At 41.5% G+C, this 19,256-nt stretch overlaps 1 protein-coding gene across 2 annotated transcripts in view; it reads left to right on the forward strand.

The window, feature by feature from the left end:
• The window catches only part of RGS8 (regulator of G protein signaling 8), a 132,413-nt gene that overhangs the window by 34,221 nt on the left and 78,936 nt on the right, over positions 1-19,256 (forward strand). For both annotated transcript variants that reach the window (XM_082473649.1, XM_082473646.1), the window contains one exon: positions 1,941-9,684. The gene's annotated coding sequence lies outside the window, so the exon portion shown is untranslated. The remainder of the gene's footprint in view (positions 1-1,940; positions 9,685-19,256) is intronic.

A 19,256-nucleotide genomic window follows, 5' to 3' on the forward strand; every position in this document is an offset into this window, starting at 1 on the left:
ATGAAAGCAGTAAAAAGATCAGTGGTTGCCAGGGTTTGGAGGTGGGAGAGGAGAAATGAATAGGCAGAACACAGAGGATTTTTAAGGCAGAGAAAATACTCTGTATGATACAGTAATGACGGATCCGTGTCATTATACATCTGTCCAAACCTATAGAATGCACAAAACCAAGAGTGAACTCTAATGTAAACTATGGATGGACTTAGGGTGATTATGATGTGTCAGTGTAGGTTCATCAGTTGTAACAAATGTACTGCTCTGGTGAGGGATGATGATGATGGGGGAGGCTATGCATGGGTGGGGAGAGGGGGTGTATGGGGAATCTCTGTATTTTCCTCTCAATTTTGCTGTGAACCTAAAACTGCTCTAGAAAAAGAAAGTCTTTTAAAAAAAGTAAGTCAAGCCACTGAGATTCTCACTCAATGGTATTTAAATGCAGCAACTTGGAAAGCATTTGTTATCTGTTAGGGGAAGAAGCAGATGGGGCCAGATGAGTCATGTGAAAGGTGACTTTTCTATAAAAAAGCACTTGAGCTTCTGCTCCTGTAGTGTCTAGACCACCTGAAGTTCAAACCCACTCTCCCACCATTTTTCTAGGAGGCCCAAGCCTATTACGGTTCCATCTCTTGAATATCCCTAGGAGTCTCCTTAGACGCTCTGCACTAATCCCGTTTTACCTGAGCTAGCTTGAATGAGTTTCTGTTGTTTATTATCATAAAAACCAAACTGCAATGACACGCAGTCACGTACTTGAAAACTCCCATGCATCTCCTTGAGAGATCCCTCTCTAAGCAAAACACCCCCAATTCAATCAGTTAATCTTCATCCCTTGTGTTTACTCCCTCTCTTGGTCCTTCCTCTCTGGACCATAGAGTTGTAGTCTTTAAAAATGGACTATCATGAAGGCTGGAACGGGCAGCTACTTTTATGGAGCAATTCGAAGGGAAAAAGTAGGTCCGCTAGCCTCCAAAGTTCTTCTTTAGCCCCTAGCAAGACTCTTCCCCAGAGCCTTAAAATTGGTTCTGTTTACAAGAGGGTCTTTAAAGGGGCTACAGTATAACTTGCTGAGAGTGAAGCCCTGTGCCAATGAGTAGGAGTAGGTCCTTTGAAGAAAAGCAGTGAAAATCAAGGGTGGGGAGAAGGGCCAGAGAGAAGTTTTTCCTAAGCCTGCTTTGGCTTGAAGGTATTTCAAAGGAGAAATCCTGGTGGAAGACTGTGTCCCCCAAACTCTGGGGAAGGAACAAGTGTGCAAACTGGCAGGTGACTGGTTTGCAGCAGTAGAGAGAAACTGTGGTCTCTTCCCCCTTGTGGTTGTTATGTTCAGGTCAGTACTAACTTTAGCCCTGCAGTCCTCAAATGGGGACAGTCCACTAGTGGATTAAATCCTCCTTAAATGACTGAGAAGCTTTTAGCCAGAGATCAGAAGTAAGGAAAGGAAATTATTTCATCTATTCTCTGCCTGGTGTGTGATGATTTCCAGGGAAGCCGGTTCTCCAGTGTTTTGCATAATAATAAACCTTTCTATTCATGTAGCATTGATCTACCAGGAGCTTGAAGTCCTCCATAAGCATTTTATCAGCTACTCTCACCAGGAGTACCTGGGAAGGGGGAGGAAGCAGGACCTCGGAAGGAGAGGGTGGGGGGGAAGCAAACCCAAGGACTTTTTCATGGTATAAATGGGCTCACAGTATTGCCCCTCTACTGGCTTCATGCTGGCTGGGTGTCCAGTTACCCACTACCGTGTAATTATCCTCATTCCATCGTTTATTTGCCTCATTTCCACGTGGGGTAAATATCCTCATTCTTGACTGGGGAAACCGACGCCCAGAGAAGCCGTGCAGGATGATTGAGTTCTCAAGCCAGGCCACTGACAATTCTGGAGCAAATGTTATCCGATGTTCAGCTACCGACCTGTCTCTCCACCTTCTTCCTGCCTGTAGTGAGCAGGGGACGGTTCCAGAGCTGAGGTGGGCTGGTTTGTCCTGAAACACGTCTGAGGAGAAAAGGCAAGTATCACTCGAGCTGGGAAGGCATGACCCCAAGGTGGCTGGCTGACCTTCAGACACGTGGTCCTTAGACCCACATCCAACACTGTTCTCATCAGATCACACTGCCCCTGTGGGGCTCGAACATTTCAAAAAAGATCTGAAGGGTGTTTCAAATGGTGCTGGGACATAAATAGCTATTGCAGAAGAACGTTGCCTCAGTGATATGATGACTGAATCAGCACCACGTTGAATTAGCAGCAATCTGGTTTTCAGGGTAATCGAGTGATGGTAAATGAACATTATTACATTTTTACCCTGTGAATGAGTCCTTAGGAAAAAGACAAATAGCTTCCAGGTGTCTTGCCACAAGATTTAAACAATCGAGTCACTCGAACTTGACGGAGGAACAAGTGGCAGCATAGAATCTCCTCATGATTCAGCGGCTGCCAACTTGGACTGTCCCCAGTTCCAACTTTAGCATCTTTCTTTAGTCACTCTGCCGTATAGTCAGTTCCCTTCTGTAGATGCACAATAGGAGGAAATTCTAATGAAGGAGACAAAGCTGCCATTGTCCCGTCTGACCAAACGTCCCCTGAGACAACAGGCCTCCCATGCCAGGAAAGGCAGTTCCTGAGAGGAACCACCTGGGGATATTCTGTGTCAGGGCCTTGAATCATTGGCCATCCCTGAGCAGGCCTGATTGATGTGCCGCCACCTCTGGTTGCCAAGGAAGCAAGGTAATCCCTCAAGAATGTCCAATCAGGGACTTCCCTGGCTGTCCAGTGATTAAGACTTTGCCTTCTAGTGCAGGGGGTGCAGGTCAAGGAGCTGAGATCCCACATGCCTCGCGGCCAAAAGAACCAAAAAACATAACGCAGAAGCAATATTGTAACAAATTCAATAAAGACTTTAAAAAAAATGGTCCACATCAAAAAAAAAAAAATCTTTGAAAAAAAACGAAAAGAGTGTCCGATCAGGTGGCTCAGCCCAGACTCTGTTGTGAGGGCAAGAGGTGGGACAGAATGGAGGGAGTATTGTCCTGGAAGTCTTGTCTCTATGTTAGCTAGACTTTAGCCTAACAGATGACATTAGGTGGGTTGGAACTCTCTGGGTCTTAGTTTTCTCATCTGTGGGGTTAATGACCTAGAACGGCTGGGCAGGAATTAGAGGATAAACTCACTTAAAAGCATGGACTATATGGCCTATTTCATTAGCATAAAGGCATCCAGTGCATTTGTGTTGACTGATAAAACTGAGAGTCTACGAACTTATGGTTACTGGGTGGGGAGGGACGGATTGGGAGTTTGGGATGGACATGTACACACTGCTATACTTAAAATAGATAACCAACAAGAACCTACTGTATACCACAGGGAACTCTGCCCAATATTCTGTAATAACCTAAATGGGAAAAGAATTTGAAAAAGAATAGATACATGTATATGTATCTTTGCAGTACACCTGAAACTAATACAACATTGTTAATCAACTATACTCCAATATAAAATAAAAATTTTAAAAAAATGGAGAGTCTACATTTATTTACTGATGGTGGATTTCCAGGGGGCCATCAGTCCACAGAGAAGTCCCCAAAGAGATGAGTTTGGTGGAAGAACAGGATACTCCAAGGAAAAAATGTTACCTCTTGTGACTGAATTTTAAAAAATATACTTAGAAAACCTTTGGAAGCGATTAAGCCTAATCTATAAAGAATGCTTTGCCAGTGGGCTTAAGTATCTTCCCATTGATTATAAAGAAAGAAAAATCCTCTGTAAAGTCAGGGGTCTGAAACTACTTGTTGATGTCAAGATGGTAGTGTTACCATGACAAGTGCCAGAGAAGGGTGTTGGTCTTCACAGAGCTTAAAAATAGAAAATTTGGTAAGTGTCACTATGTCTTCTTTGTTATCCAGGAAAGAGGGCAGGCCATTCTAGCTGACTGGTCCCAGTTCTTTAGACAGAGTGGAAAGGGGACAATTCATTAAGCTCTTACAGCCCAAGAAAAAGAGCCGTTAAACATATTCCACATCCTCTGTTGTAATTCTACTTTCAGCAAACAACTTTGTGATCTGTAATTCGTTTATTAATCACTCTTAATGAGCACCTACTATATGCCTGGCCCAGCTTACTACATACATTTCATGTGCATTCTCATACATGGCTCCTCACAGCAACCTTTTAAGGCAAGTATTGAGAACCCCATTTTTAGAGGAAGAAGCAGACTAAGGGTGGTTAAGTCACTTCCTCAGAGTTACTCATCAGCAATGGTAGAGCTGTGATTTAATACTGCTTGGACTAACTTTCAATGCCTTCTTTCTTTTCGGCATGCTGCTGCCTATTGGAAGGAAACTGCGTGATGCTTCTGGTTTTCTAATCTTGCACCAGAGTTGTCTCCCTGGCTGGAAATGAAGGAGTGGCCACAGTTGGTGAGACTCAAGCCTCCCACACTGGTTATTTGTGGGTGAACTTGTTATTGTGTTTGAATGGATAGGATGGAACCAGATCAGACTTTGAACTGCGGTATTCTCATGAAGATAGTGTCTCTGTGGCCCTGACAAAAATAGGTTGTCAGTTCTTCCCCTTATATTTTGGCACTGATTACCCTCTGGAAGGACTTGTGAAGACACAAAATATTCTCTGTGTGGCATCCTTAAATGGGAAGCACGCTGAAATTTACTTTTTCTCCTCAGGAAAGCTCCAAATTAAATGGATACAAGTAGCTTGGTATTATTGCTTTTGTTTTCACAGCTGCTGAAATAGCTCTGGCTTTCCTGGTTTGATTCATGATAACTCTGGTTGAAATTACATGTGTCTAAAGATAGGACATGCAGGTCAGAGCTCCTGAATGGATATTGTCCTTTGTTTAAATGGGATCTGCTCATTTTAGCTCAAAGCAGTCCTTGACCCACAAATGAATATGAAAAGCCCATAGAAGTCCCTCAATATGGATAATTTTATCTGTATGGTCTCAGCAATTCATATATATTGTGTTTGCATTTAAGAGGGTATTTCAGCAATGAACATAAGGCATGTCTGACCCCCTTTTCATTGGGAAGGTTCATAGTTAGGTGCCTATATTGCATATTTGTACTGACACACAGCAATGAATTGCTTCAATGGTGGGTGATCAGAAAGGTGAGGGTGGTGGGAGGTGGCAGCAGACAGGGATCTAAAAACCACGTTGTAAGATGGCCTGGGGGTTTTTAGCTCAGGGAAGAATTCTGAAGGAGGCAAGCTGTCTTCAGATACTCAGGGGACTCACTTCCCTGGGCAGAAAGAAGTCGGCTTCCCCTCTTTTACCCTAGGGGGCAGAACTTGGACTAAAAGAAGGTAGATGAAGGAAAACAGTCATGTGGGGAAAATCTTTAAATCAGGATGCGTGGAGAGTTTACTATAAGGAACAGTGCTTGGGCATTAAAGTTGTTTGGAATGATGGAGGGGGATACCTCCATACCTAATGATATGCTCCCTATCACTGGGATGCATTCAAACCAGGGAAGCTATGGCTTGGATTCCAGCACTGGGTGGTGAGAGGTTATACCCAATGACCGTAAGTTCCATTCCAATTCTAGTTCACAGTTTGATTGAGACACTGATGTCAGTTACTCTTACGTGAATCAAATATGAGAAATCATTTAACAGTGTACGTTGGAGAAGAGCGTATTTATGCACTAAAACTTCAATAATTTAAGATAATTGAAGGGGAAAGCCAGTTTGGTTGGTGAAGTTGTTTATGAAATGCTTGTAAATAATAAAAGGCTATTTTACGACTTTCAGGTCCATGGATGTGTGGAATTATGTCTACCGAAGTTGCCTGATAAAGGTCCTGCTTTAATGAATAGAGAATGATTTGTAATCAACGTATCAGAGCACCGGACTTGCTGGCCTCTGCTTAGATTAGAATCAAATCATTTGTAATTCAGAATGTTTGAAAACAGTTGGTCTCTTAAGTAAATAAAGAGGCCCCTCAGATTTTCATTTCAAGTATGTATTTGCTCTCAGCCTTTCCTTTTTTTCTGTTGATAGCGCAAAGGGAAGCTTATATCAAAATGTCACAAGTAAAAAACAAAAAGTGCACTATGAATAAATGAGGATTTTTGCTATATTTTTGCCAGACGAATTCTGTTTCTTAGGTTGGATAATAGATTGCTCAAAACTCATGAAACTTTCTGAGGAGTTACTGATATCTAGAGGGTGTGGCAAAAATTGGATTTAACATTGTTTTAATTCACTCATCAAACTTTAATGTTCAAAAGATCACATATTATATGATTCTATTTACATGAAATGTCCAGAAATAGGCAAATACATAGAAACAGAAAGTAGATGGGTAGTGCTTGGGCATGGAGTGCAGACTTTGAGGGGAGGAACAGAGTGACTGCCGATGGATATGGGGTTTCTTTTTGAGGGGATGAAACTGTTCTAAAATCCGTTGTGGTGTTGGTTACACAACTCTGTGAATACACTAAAAACCACTGAATTTTATACTTTGCATAGGTGAATTGTATGGTATGTGAATTATACCTCAAAAATTATGGAGCTGTGTTATGAGTCAGAAACTGCTCTGGGCACTAGAAATAGAATGTTAACAAGACTAAGTCCCTGCCCTCAGAGAGCTTACATTCCAATGGGAGAATCAGGTAATAAATGTGTGAGCAAACATGTAAAAACATAACTTTAGGAAGAGATAGCATGCTGAAGAAAAATAAAGCAGGATAAGGAAATAGAGAGTGATGTGTGTGCGTGCATCTGTGTATATGTGTTCGTGTGTCTGAGTGTATAGCTATAGCATACCTGTCTGTATGTGTGCACGTGTGTATTGTGTGCATGTGTGTATGCATGTGTATATGTGCACATTGTGTGTGTGTGCGTGTCTGTGTGTGCACACATGTTCTCTATTTTAGATAGGGTGAATAGGGAGGACCTCTCTGGGTCCTCCCATATGAGCCATCCAGATGACTGGAGTAAGTACATCTCAGGCAGTGCACACCCTAAGGCAGGAATATTTTTGGCCTGTGCAGCCAAGAAGCAGAACAGGGCACTTGTGGGAAATAAAGTTGGAGAGGTTGGCAGGAGTCAGGTCATGCAGGGTAATAACCATGATAATAATATCTGTGAATTATTTTAAGAGCTCAGTCTTAGCATTGATAATCACTACTAACTTTGCATGCCTTTTTTGTAGTCCGTAAGTCCTTCTCACAACCATTATCTTGTCTGATGCTCACAACAAAAGAAGTTGCAATTAGTCTTCTCAGTCTAGAGGTAAGGAAAATGAGAAAAATTGTCCACAATTCTTCCTGCTCCATGAGACTGTGACCCCACTTCAGAACATGACCCATGTCTGGGAATTCCTGTTTTCTCAGGCCCTACGTCAGCAGTTGGTGCAAGACATAGGCCCAGTGAGTGTTTATGGAATTGACTTCTCTGAGGTCACAAAGTGAGTGGCCAACCAAGCCAAGACTGAAGTTCTGGTCATCTCATTCCACACCCTATTCTGTCAGCGCTGACTCATGTGGCCACGTTACTTTTCCCATCGAATCACAGAATAATGCGGATGACAGAGTCCTCAGGGGTTATCTTCCCCATAGGTTGATGTTTACGTGTTCTGAGGCCTGTGGGAGTTTACGCAGTAGTTTCACAGGACTCCGCTAAAAGGGGTTGATCAGCCTCTCTTATAATTAATTACACAATCCCACTTTAACTGAGGAGAAAGTTTTGATCAGTATATTCTATTAGGTGAATTTAGCATAATTAATTTTTATCCCTGACTTTTGCAGTTTAGTAATTTTCGTCTCTGCCTTACCATCCAGCCAGGCTCCCTCTTAGCAAATCCTACAGTCTCTCACCTTTTAGCTACATAACAAGGTGATGCAGGACATGAGTTCAAACACTGAATCGAGCTCAAATCCTAGCCTTGCTCTTAACAGATGTGTGACATTTGACAATTAGTCATTCTGAGCTCCAGTTTCTCCATCAGTAAAATGGAGATAATGATATTATTGATCTCATAGGACCGTTCTGAAAGTTAAAGGTGCTCAGAGCAGCACCTAGAACAGAGTAATCATTTACTGAAGTAAATGTTAGCTATTGTTAGGTAGTATGCTTATCCACTTTCACCTCCCCCCGACCCAGTACCACTCACCATAGAATTGTGGCTAAGGAGGCAAGACATGAGATAATTGCTTGTCAGTGCTTCTCAGTATGCAGAATTTAGGATGCCATCATGGAAGGACAATTAGGTGGTTCCTTGGATTGGAACACAGCATGTGCACAGATGGAAACTAGGTTGATTAACTCCTGAGCATTCTACAGGGGGTTTAAGGGAGGGTGTGATTACTGAGTCTACCCAAGTACAATCTTCCATATGAATCTCTGCGGCTGTTATTAAACTCTCCAATTGGAGGCTATTTTTACCAGGTGATGATAGAAATTGGGAGTTGGGGATTCAGGAGAACAGCATGGGCGGGGATTAAAAGCCATTGATAAAAAGAGCCATTTGCCTCCCTTCTCTTTTCCTCTTTTAGATTCTGGAAGGAACTGCTCTTTCTGGTGTCCGCTGCTGTTTTGTCTCCTGTTCGAAGATTGTCGCTGTTGCCAGGTAACTGCTGGCTCCTGCAAAGGCTTCTGGGGGAGCGGCCAGCGCTTGGCTGCCCGCTGGCTGGGTGACTGGGAGGGAGCTGCAAGGAGGCAGAGGTCAAGGCTGACAGGAAAGGAAGCATCAGTGCCTGCACTTATAAACCAGGGCTGCTGAGACGGCCTCTAGGCTTATGGAAGAAGGGGAGGCCTGAAAAACACGTAGATAACAAGGAAATCCTCAGCACCTCCTTTTCCCATGCATATTCATCTCTGGCACAAATAAAAAGCTAGTGAATATAAAATACTTTGGAAAAGGAATAAACAATTTGACTTATTCTTTTCTTTCTCCTTTAAAAATAAGTCCCCCCAAATTCCAGAAAACGTGTGTATGGATGTGACTGTTGGCGCTATAATACCCCCGTCCAAAGCACATCAGTCCTTCATCTCAGTACTCTGAGTACAGTACTCATTACTCAGTACTCAGGACAGGTCCGCTGGCCCAGTGACTCTTACCGTCAGCGTTAGGGGGAAGATAAATTGTCTTCCCAGTCTCTGCAGAGCTCCTTGGAAAGCCATGTCTCAGGGTCTTTTTCTCTCACATATTAAGCACTGATTCTCTTCCTAAATGAGTAATAACTTACACCAGAAAAAGAGCAGAAAGTGAAGCAGAATAGCAGCTGACTGTCCGCAGCGTGTTTCAGCGTTCATCGGTAAGCTGAGCACATGTGTGAGGGAATAATCCATTTTCACATGGGCAGTGGCCGTGAATGTCAGCTAGAAGGGACCTGGGAGATGATCCAGATGATTCCTTATTTCAGGGATGAGGAGCGAGCAGAGGTTAAGTGCTTATCCAGTTCAGGGATGAGACTCCAGATTAAACCTTCCGTGAAAGAGAGAGGATGTCCATTTAACTCTCTAGCTTTCACGTTTTTCAGTGTCCCGTATCATTAACCTTCAGCCTCTTCCCCCACAGACTGCTTCTGAGACTATCTCCCTGGCCCTCCAAGGCATGTTACAGCCTCTTCATTCTGACCCTGCCACCTAAATGGACCTGCCATCCATCTCTGAACAGTTTCCCAGACTTATACTTGGTTTCAAGGTCCTTTATTAGTTTTCTCTTGGTGAGTGATTGCATCATCTCTCTCTGTCAAGAAATGTTTCACTGACTCCAGCTAAAACAATTTGGTCTTGATTTCTTTATCTCTTCCATTTCCTGATTCCATATTTTATATTAATTATTTTTAATGTTTCAAACAGGATCAACCATAAAAAGGTGCTCAGGGTACAGCTGGCATGGCCTATGGAGATGAGAGAACACATCATAGGAGATGTTAAATTTTTTTTTAAGTAACACCAAATAATTGGCCTTGGAGAAACGATTATTTCATTTAAAAAGTTTGAGATGATAAGTCTAAAATATATTTAATTCTATTTTGTTTTAATATATATATTTTCTTTCTTTTTTAAATTAATTAATTAATTAATTTATTTATTTTTGGCTGCATTGGGTCTCCGTTGCTGCACGCGGGCTTTCTCTAGTTGCAGCGAGCGGGGGCTACTTTTCGTTGCAGTGCACAGGCTTCTTATTGTGGTGGCTTCTCTTGTTGCGGAGCATGGGCTCTAGGCGCGCGGGCTTCGGTAGTTGTGGCACGCGGGCTTCGGTAGTTGTGGCACGCAGGCTCTAGAGCACAGGCTCTAGAGCACAGGCTCAGTGGTTGTGGCGCATGGGCCCAGGTGCTCTGCGGCATGTGGGATCCTCCCAGACCAGGGATCGAACGCATGTCCCCCACACCGGCAGGCGGATTCTTAACCACTGCGCCACCAGGGAAGTCCCAATATATATATTTTCTTAAGGCATATAAAAATAGTATAGGCTGCTATTTATTGAGCACTTACTATATGTCAAAGTATGATCCTAAAGTAGAGGCTTTACATATGTTATGAACTATTATCAACAACATTATGAGGAAAGTATCATTAACTCCGTCTAACACAAATGGAAACAAAGTCTCAGAGACCTTGCTTAAGGTCATGCAGAAGGTGGGCTTTTTCCAACTCTATAGCTTGTGGTCTTAAGTTGCCTCCATTAATAATATAGTTTTGGCTTGATTGTCATCTTAGATAGATGTGAATACAATGTAATGAATTGGCATTTTACAGGCCTTGAGCAAAGCAACTGTTAGTTATCTGTTGCTGTATAACAATACCCTCAAGCTTAGTTGGTTACAAAAGCCTTTATTATCTCACAATTTCTGTGAGTCAGGACTCTGGGCACAGTTTAGCTGGGTTCGCTGGCTCAGGGTCTCCACAGGCTGCATTCAGGGCTTCATCTGGGCTGCAGTCATCTCTAGGCTCGACTAGGGAAGAATCTGCTTCTGAGCTCACTCATGTGGTCGTTGGCAGGACTGAGTTCCTCACTGGCTGTTGAACTGGCCTCTGTAGTGGGTGGAATGGTGGCCGCCAAAGATATCAGGTCTTAATCTCTGGAATATGTGTATGTTACCTTAAAATTAAAAAAAAATTAATTGTGGTAAAATACATGACATAAAATTTACCATATGGTAAAGTTTTTAATGAATGAGATTAAGACTTTTGAGATGAGGAAATTTTCCTGGACTGTCTGGGTGGGCCCTAAATGCCATCAGAAGTATCATTATAAGAGAGACGCAGAGGGAGATTAGACATAGGAAAGGAGGGGGCATGTGACCACGGAGACAGGAGTGATGCAGCCACAAGTCAAGGGATGCCGGCAGCCACCAGAAGCTGGAAGAACTAAGGGACAGATTCTCCCCTAGAGCCTCCAGAGGAAGCACAGCTATGCCGACACCTTGATTACAGCCCAGTGAAACTGATTTCAGACTTCTGGCCTCCAGAGTGGAGTGAATACATTTCTGTTGTTTTAAGCCACAAAATTTGTGGGAATTTGTTACAGCAGCCATAGGAACTGATATAAGCCCCTCAGTCTCTTGCCACATGGACCTCTCTGTAGGGCATCTCACAAAATGGTAGTTTGTTTCATCAGACTGAGCAAGCAGGAAGAACCAGAGAGAGGGCATCAGCAAGATCAAAGTCACAGTTGTAGAACCTAATCTCAGCTGTACCTCCCATTACTTTTGCTCTATTCTATAAATTAGAAGCAAGTCGCTAGGTTCAGACCACACTGCAGGGGAGGGGATCACACAAGGGCATGAATACCAGGAGGCAGGCGTCACTGGGCACCATCTTAGAAGCTTCCTACACAGCAACCTATAATATTTGGTGTGAGATAAGGAGAAACCAGAAAGTATCTCAAATTGCAGATGGGTCCCCGTTGAGGTTTTTCTGTCTCTGGTTTGCTTCATTTGCCAAGGCAGCATTTACCTGGAGGGCTTTTGTTGGGAATGAGTTTATTTCCTACAGGATCCATTCTGATTCATTACTGTTTGTGGGAAAAGTCCAAGCATATAATCTCTACCCCTCCTTTTTACACCGACCTTAAATCTCACATCTTTCACGTAAACTATCATGATCAAGTGGAAGTTTTATATAGATTCCCAATACCCTAAACATAATAAACACATGACCTTTATCTTTTCTGAAAGAGGGAAAACCCAAGACACCCACAGAGAGATTCCATCTAGGGCTGATATATATGATTTATTTATAACTATTGAAGTGCTTTTGTTGCTGGGTTTATACTGAAGGGAATAGATTGTTGCATTAAGCTCTGGTCATATTGAAAGGGACCTTCCACAAAATAGGGAGTTGATGGAGCTGATCTTCAGATCCCTCCCCTCTCCTCGTGCATCTGTTCTGTATTAGAGTCCCGCTGGTCCCCCAGGGTACTGTTGTCCATGACATAGCTTCACGTCTCTTACTGACTTGTAGTGCTGTGTCCCAGGATTTTTTGCGTGCTTTGCAGACCAACTAAATCCTAATCACCTGAAGAGTTTGATAAAAATGCCTATATCTACACCCAACCCAGTTCTGCTAAATCTACAAAATCTGATGTGGGACCCAGAAACCTATATTTTAAATAAGCCTCCCAGGTGATTCTTAGGCACAATAAAGATGAGAATGCTACATAAAGCAAATTCCCTGCTCAAGCAGTTTTCCAAACTATTTATGAATGCTGTATCTGCTGTATGATATTCATGTTTTTGCAGTCACCTTTTAAAGTATTTGGAAATACTTAAACCAGTATTTCCTAATAAGTGGTAATTTTACCACTGGTGGTAGGCATGATGATTTGGGGGTGTTACATATGTGACCATTTAAAGTGTAACAGTGGTATTTGTTATCTTTAGAGTATTTATGTCCAATTTTATAGGTTTTACTTTTTGGTAGTGATATAGAGTTTCTTTCCTTCATAAGATTATTGCTGTGAGAAAAAAAAAGGAGTTGGTTTAAAAAAAACATATTAAATAAATAATAGAACAGGTGGTATACAGACCTGGCAGAAACAATGACCAACATAATCAAACGGTTGAAGTTTGGGAAACCCTCTCCTTACCCAAAGGAACGCTCTCTGTGGATTTCAGGCATCACAGTGGGAAGTGGAGGAGGCATTTGGGGTCAGAAAGGGCCTTTGTAGGTCACTGCCCATACTTTTGTGTGGGGTGGGCCGTGGTGATCTGCATCAGTCATGAAGCGAATCAGAATGAGTAGATGAGCCTCGCTTTCAGATGTGTCTCTTGTGAATAAAGAGAGCCAGAGCAATAAATAATTGCAAACTGGTGCAATAAAGCTGTGTAGAGCCATAAAGCTCTTCAACATCAGGACTGGTTCTTGGCAAAATGCAGTGGAGATGAAGCCCCTCCCATGCCCCCCCACCCCCCACCCCTGCCCAGGTCCTTTCTTTGTCATTGTCAAAGCGCCCACTGCTCCCTCCTTCCTTACCTTTTCCCCTTCCTTCTTTCCCACCCTGCCCCCATCCATTTGGGCTCTCAAGGGTTTTCATTGTTTTCAGAGTTGTATATGACCCACAATATTCCAAAGCATTGGTCTTCAAATTCTGTTGGATTGACGCATTCTACCACAAAAATTAACTAATTAAAAATTAACTAATATCTTCTTAATTTGGAAACAAAAAACCCTTTCTTTTTCTTTTTTTTAACAATAAAGCAGTGACTACTTACAGTACTCTCTAAACAGTGTAATACAATACATGTTAAAACAATTTGATGTTTTTGAAAATTTGATTTGTCATACAATACATTCAATAAGTGTTTTTTTTCTTTTTGAATTTCACTACCCATTTGAGGTCTTAGGACTCTGTTGCCCTTATGGTAGCCACTAGCCACATGGAGCTATTGAACACTTGACTTGGGGCTAGTCTGAACTGAGATGTGTTGTCAGCGCAAAATATACACTGAATTTCAACAACTTGGTGTAACAAAAGAGAATGTAAAATATACTATTAATAATTTTAAAATATTGAGTATATGTTGAAATGATAATATTTTGGCTATATTTTGTTAAAATATACCATACAAATTAATCTCACTTTTTGTTTTAACCTGTTTTAATGTGGCTACTAGAAAATTTGAAATTACATATGTGGCTCATATTAGCATATTAGTGGTTCACGTATTTCTATAGACAGCATTGCCTTAGAAAATACCAAGTTCAACTTGCAATAAATCCTGACCTTTAATGGACTTGACACTAAGTGATCATAGGCTCTGAACCTCCTAACATCCTCTGAGTGCTGACAATACAAAATAAGTCTTTGTTTCCTATCTGGGCTATTTAGGTCTATTCCCTTACCTCCTTAGTTAATATTAGTAGATTCTATTACAGAGAGATCATCGTGGTCAAGCCTAATTCTTACAAAACCATACCTTGTAATGAGACAACATTAAAATACATGAAAAATGATTTGGATCAACCACAAAGTCAAAGAAGGATGTAGGAGTATCACGTTATTGAAAATATATTTGTAACAAGCCCAAGATTCCTTCAGTTATTTTTCCTGTGGCTTATTGATGAGAATCTTCCAATCTTTTTAACTGGCAATATCACCTCTTCTCAGGTGGGATGTTTAGACCTCATAAAGCTCTTTCTGCTGCATGTACCATCAATCAGGCATTAAAAATTATAACCATCATCATTATGATTGAATTCTTTAGCTTCCAGTCAAATCAATACCTATCTATGAATGTAGAGAATCAGATTATATTGTGACTGACCTGTTTTTTGTTTACCTAAATCTGAAGCCAAAATAAATAATTTGGTATTCAGGCTGTGTCTTTTGTTCTAGCCACGCCATTAAACAAAATACTATTGGCTTTATGCGTCTCTGTTAGTCTGTTGATGTTGTGACTGTATATATTCCTAATTTTATTGGACAGTGTAGATGAACACCTGGTACTGGAGGTAGATCTGACTTCATTACTCTCCTCCTTACCTTGAACCCTGGCTGACCCTTGACATCATCCTTAGCAATATCTGCTTTGCTTCCTTAATCTTCAAGCTGTCTGCAGCCTCCTGGTGCTGCATTGTGGCCTCAGCTTAGAGAAATGCGTAAGACTCACTCCAGTGCGTTGTCCCAGTCCTGTCCTGGCCCAAGCTTGCACCTGGGCCCAAATCCCAGTCCTAGCTTAGCTCCTGTCTGCTGGCTATATTTGTCCTATCCTGCCAATATTCTTTACACATTTGATACCTGATGTCCTGTGTCAGCTAACAAGTTTAGGTAGTCAACAAAACCAATGAAAAAATAGCAAATGGATATTAAAATTCAGCATCATAATTCTACAGTCGTTAATGAATGCCCCCAGATAATTAATTTCCTAGAATATTGAGCATGGCATATCATTTCTTACCCAACACACTTGGGACTGTCTGAAACACAGGACAAATAATCTTGCCACAAATTTGTACTGCGATTTAATTAACAGAAAGCACTATATAACACATGTATCAGACACTATGAGGAGTCACTGCTTATATCTACAGCATTTGCATACTGAGCATCCTCTGTTGTTAAATCCTTTTTTAGAGCAGACTATTGGAACCATGAGATGTACTTGCTTCGGAGTTCAAGTTTCCTATAAAAGTCCCATATATTGGATATTTTAAATTCCCAGAGTGACCTTTCAACTTGGTTATATTAAGCTGTTGATGGCTTCACTTTGTGATTTATGGGAAGCCACAGTAACACTTGGCTGTCTAGCCAGGACCCTACCTGAGGCATGCACCACAGGAAATCATCTTTGGAGTTGCCAGGGTGAGGAAACCTTGATTCTTTTCGCTATGGCTGCCATCTTGCTTTTGTCGTCAAAGGCTTTGGTCCAAGGATGTCTACTCAAGCAGCCTTTCTTTTTTTCTATTATAGCACATCCATATTTGTCAGTCTTAACCAACATATAACATTGTTTCTAATAATAAAATTATTTCTAGCCCAGGTGCTTCCCAATGAACATCAATCATCACTTGCATGTTCTCTGCCATCTTGGTAAGTCTGAGAATACTTTTGCTGAAGCCATATCTTCTCCTGAGAGATTTTGGCCAAAGGATTTAAATTCCATTGTTGACATTTTAACATTAGCCGTCAGAAGAAAGAATTTGGAATGAGTGGTATGAGTCCTTCCTAGACTCTTAAAATTCCACCACCTAGTTGTTTCCTTATTATTTACTAATTCAAAAAATAGTTATTTAGTGCCTGCCACTGGACAGGTTCTGACTGAGGCACGGGTAATGTAGCATCCTACAAGAAAACTTAGAGCACTAGGACAGCCTAAGTACTGCTATAAGGCTGAGTGTGTTTATGTGTGTGTGTGTGTGTGTGTGTGTGTGTGTGTGTGTGTGTGTGTATGTGTGAAAGAGAGAAGAGAGAGAGCGTGAACTACAACAGACTTTTACTCCTAATTTCATAGGGGTTAGGAGTTGTAGAGCCAGCAAATATTATTCTGGAATAAGATTTATCAGGATTTCTTTGCTTACCTTACAGCAAAATTTCCCAAATGTCTTCAAAGATGGAATCATAGTTTTCACAAAACACCAGTTAACATCCTGGGAGTATAGCTGGGGAAAACATCCAGGTCAGTCACAAATGTCGATTCTTCCTAAATTAGTCTTCTGGAGCTGGCCCTTTTCACTCCACTGCTGGTAATCTAATCCCATCCCTTATCTGCTCACAACGGGGCCATTGCAATAATTTTCCAACTCATCTTCCAAACTTCAGTGTCTCCCAATGCAGTACCTCCTCTGTACTGTACTAATATTGGCAGCCTTTTATTGAGCAATCTACTTCAGTTGGAAGCGAGGCTCAAAGAGATTAGGTACCACAAACATGGTCACATAGGCAACAAGTGGCAGAGATAAGAATTCTTTCTATTATACTGATGTTTTCAAACTGTGATCTGTAGAACCCTGGGAGTCTAAAGACATTCTCAAGTAATTTTCAGAGGATTTGTAAATTATATGTTTTCCTTTAAATGGCAATCTGTTAACCATGAGAATATGCTAGACCACCTGAGTGACTGTCTCATAACTGAGGACTGGGACACAGTTTCAGTGCCTGTGTTTGTGCTCATTGTAATGCTGAGAACAAGGAGTGCTACTTTAACTGGGATGGATTTGGGGGAAAAAAGCAGATTGAGGGGTTTTTTTTCAGCAGTAATTTCAAGAATCTCCATCTGGAAGAAGACTTTTCCATCTTTTCTAGCTCTAAGGTAATGGTTTAACTATAGTTGGTGGGTTTACCCTCTTTCTTTGAGGTAGGTTGGGCACAGATGGGTGACACAAGGCTTGGGGAATAAGCAAAAGGGAATGATTTTATAGTATCCAGTAAACAAGAAATAGGATGGAACCCAACTGCCAATCAGTCAACCAACAAGCAACAATTGGAGAAATTAAAAATACTAGTGTGGCGCTATGTCTCTTAGATGAAGGATTATTGGGTTAGCTCCTATCTAGATCTCCAGAGGCTACAGGTGTCTCTGAGTGTGTGGGAAGGAGCTGCCAGTTTGCAAGAGGATTAGTGCCTGTGATGGGGAATGAAAGGACAATTAAGGATCCTTGAGAATTTTTCAAAACAAGTCATGGGTGAGGATGGGAAGATAGAATGCAGGACAGAGAAGTTCTTCAGAAAACCTGCCCTGGGGATTTTCCTGCAGCAGAGAGAAGTGAAGGTTTCTCTAACCCCTTTGTCTTTTAGTGTAATGCAGTGATTTTCTTTCTTTCTTTTTTTTTAAAACATCTTTATTGTAGTATAATTGCTTTACAATGGTATGCTAGTTTCTGCTTTATAACAAAGTGAATCAGCTATACATACACATATATTCCCATATCTCCTCCTCTTGCATCTCCCTCCCACCCTCCCTATCCCACCCCTCTAGGTGGTCACAAAGCACCAAGCTGATCTCCCTGTGCTATGCGGCTGCTTCCCACTAGCTATCTGTTTTACATTTGGTAGTGTATATATGTCCATGCCACTCGCTCACTTCATCCCAGCTTCCCCTTCCCCTTCCCCGTGTCCTCAGGTCCATTCTCTACGTCTGCGTCTTTATTCCTGTCCTGCCCCTATGTTCTTCAGAACCTTTTTTTTTTTTAGATTCCATATATATGTGTTAGCATACGGTATTTGTTTTTCTCTTTCTGACTTACTTCACTCTGTATGACAGACTCTAGGTCCATCCACCTCACTACAAATAACTCAATTTCATTTCTTTTTATGGCTGAGTAATATTCCATTGTATATACGTGCCACATCTTCTTTATCCATTCATCTGTCGACGGACACTTAGGTTGCTTCCATGTCCTGACTATTGTAAATAGAGCAATGCAGTGATTTTCAAATGTGGGTCAGGAGATGGGTTATGTCAGACTTGCTTATAGTGCTGGGTAAACATGCAGCTTTCTGGGGCTGAATCAGAATTTCAGGGAATGGGGCTGGTCGGTTGTAGCATTCCAGAAAGTTTTAAAGCATGTTAAAAATTTGAGATCTTCTGGCCTATGGACTTTCTCTGCAAGGTAGGGAGCAAGTTGCTGGAAGGACTCTAAAGTTTTCTTTTTTAAACCTGGCCATACTCTTTGCAAAAAAAGGTGATTACTGATGGGTATGATAGGGTATACATGTTTTAAACTTTACTACTGCATTGTTTGGGCTTTTTAAAAATGTAAAGCCCACCTAAGAGGGATAACCCGTTTACTCCCTACACATTAGAGTGAATGAGTTTCTTGGACAGCAAGAGGGACCTGGGTTCCATCATGAGTCAGGGTTGAAGATATTGGAGGACAGCTCATGTTAAGAAAAAGATATTAAAAGAAAGGGTGGGGAAATAATATTTCAATTTCTTGGGCTTGCCCATATTTTCCTACTTCTGAAGCCTTTGCATATTGTCCTCACTCACCATCTTTTCCAAACCTGACCCTTATATGCTGTTGCCTTTGCTTTCAAGCTAGGGAAACTTTTTTTTTTCTTCATCAGCTCTTTTTGGATGTGTTTGGAATTTTGCCTAAGCAAGGTCTGCCAAACCTGCTCCTGTGTTATTTTTAGTATCTCCTTTGCAGACATGCCCTAAGGAAGTGAGATCCTCTGTGCATTCTTTCTTCTGATGAATATTTGATTGGCAACCTTAAAATTTTTCTTTGTGTTTAAATTATAAACTCACTGCAAGCACAAGGCACCTTTCATAGTCTTTTAAACTACATGTCAATATGTGTTCTTGTAGAGCTATAATTACCTATTATTTCATAGCTTTCCAAATTA

This window comes from Balaenoptera physalus (assembly GCF_965194825.1).
Source record: "Balaenoptera physalus genome assembly, chromosome: 1".
NCBI lineage: Eukaryota > Metazoa > Chordata > Mammalia > Artiodactyla > Balaenopteridae > Balaenoptera > Balaenoptera physalus.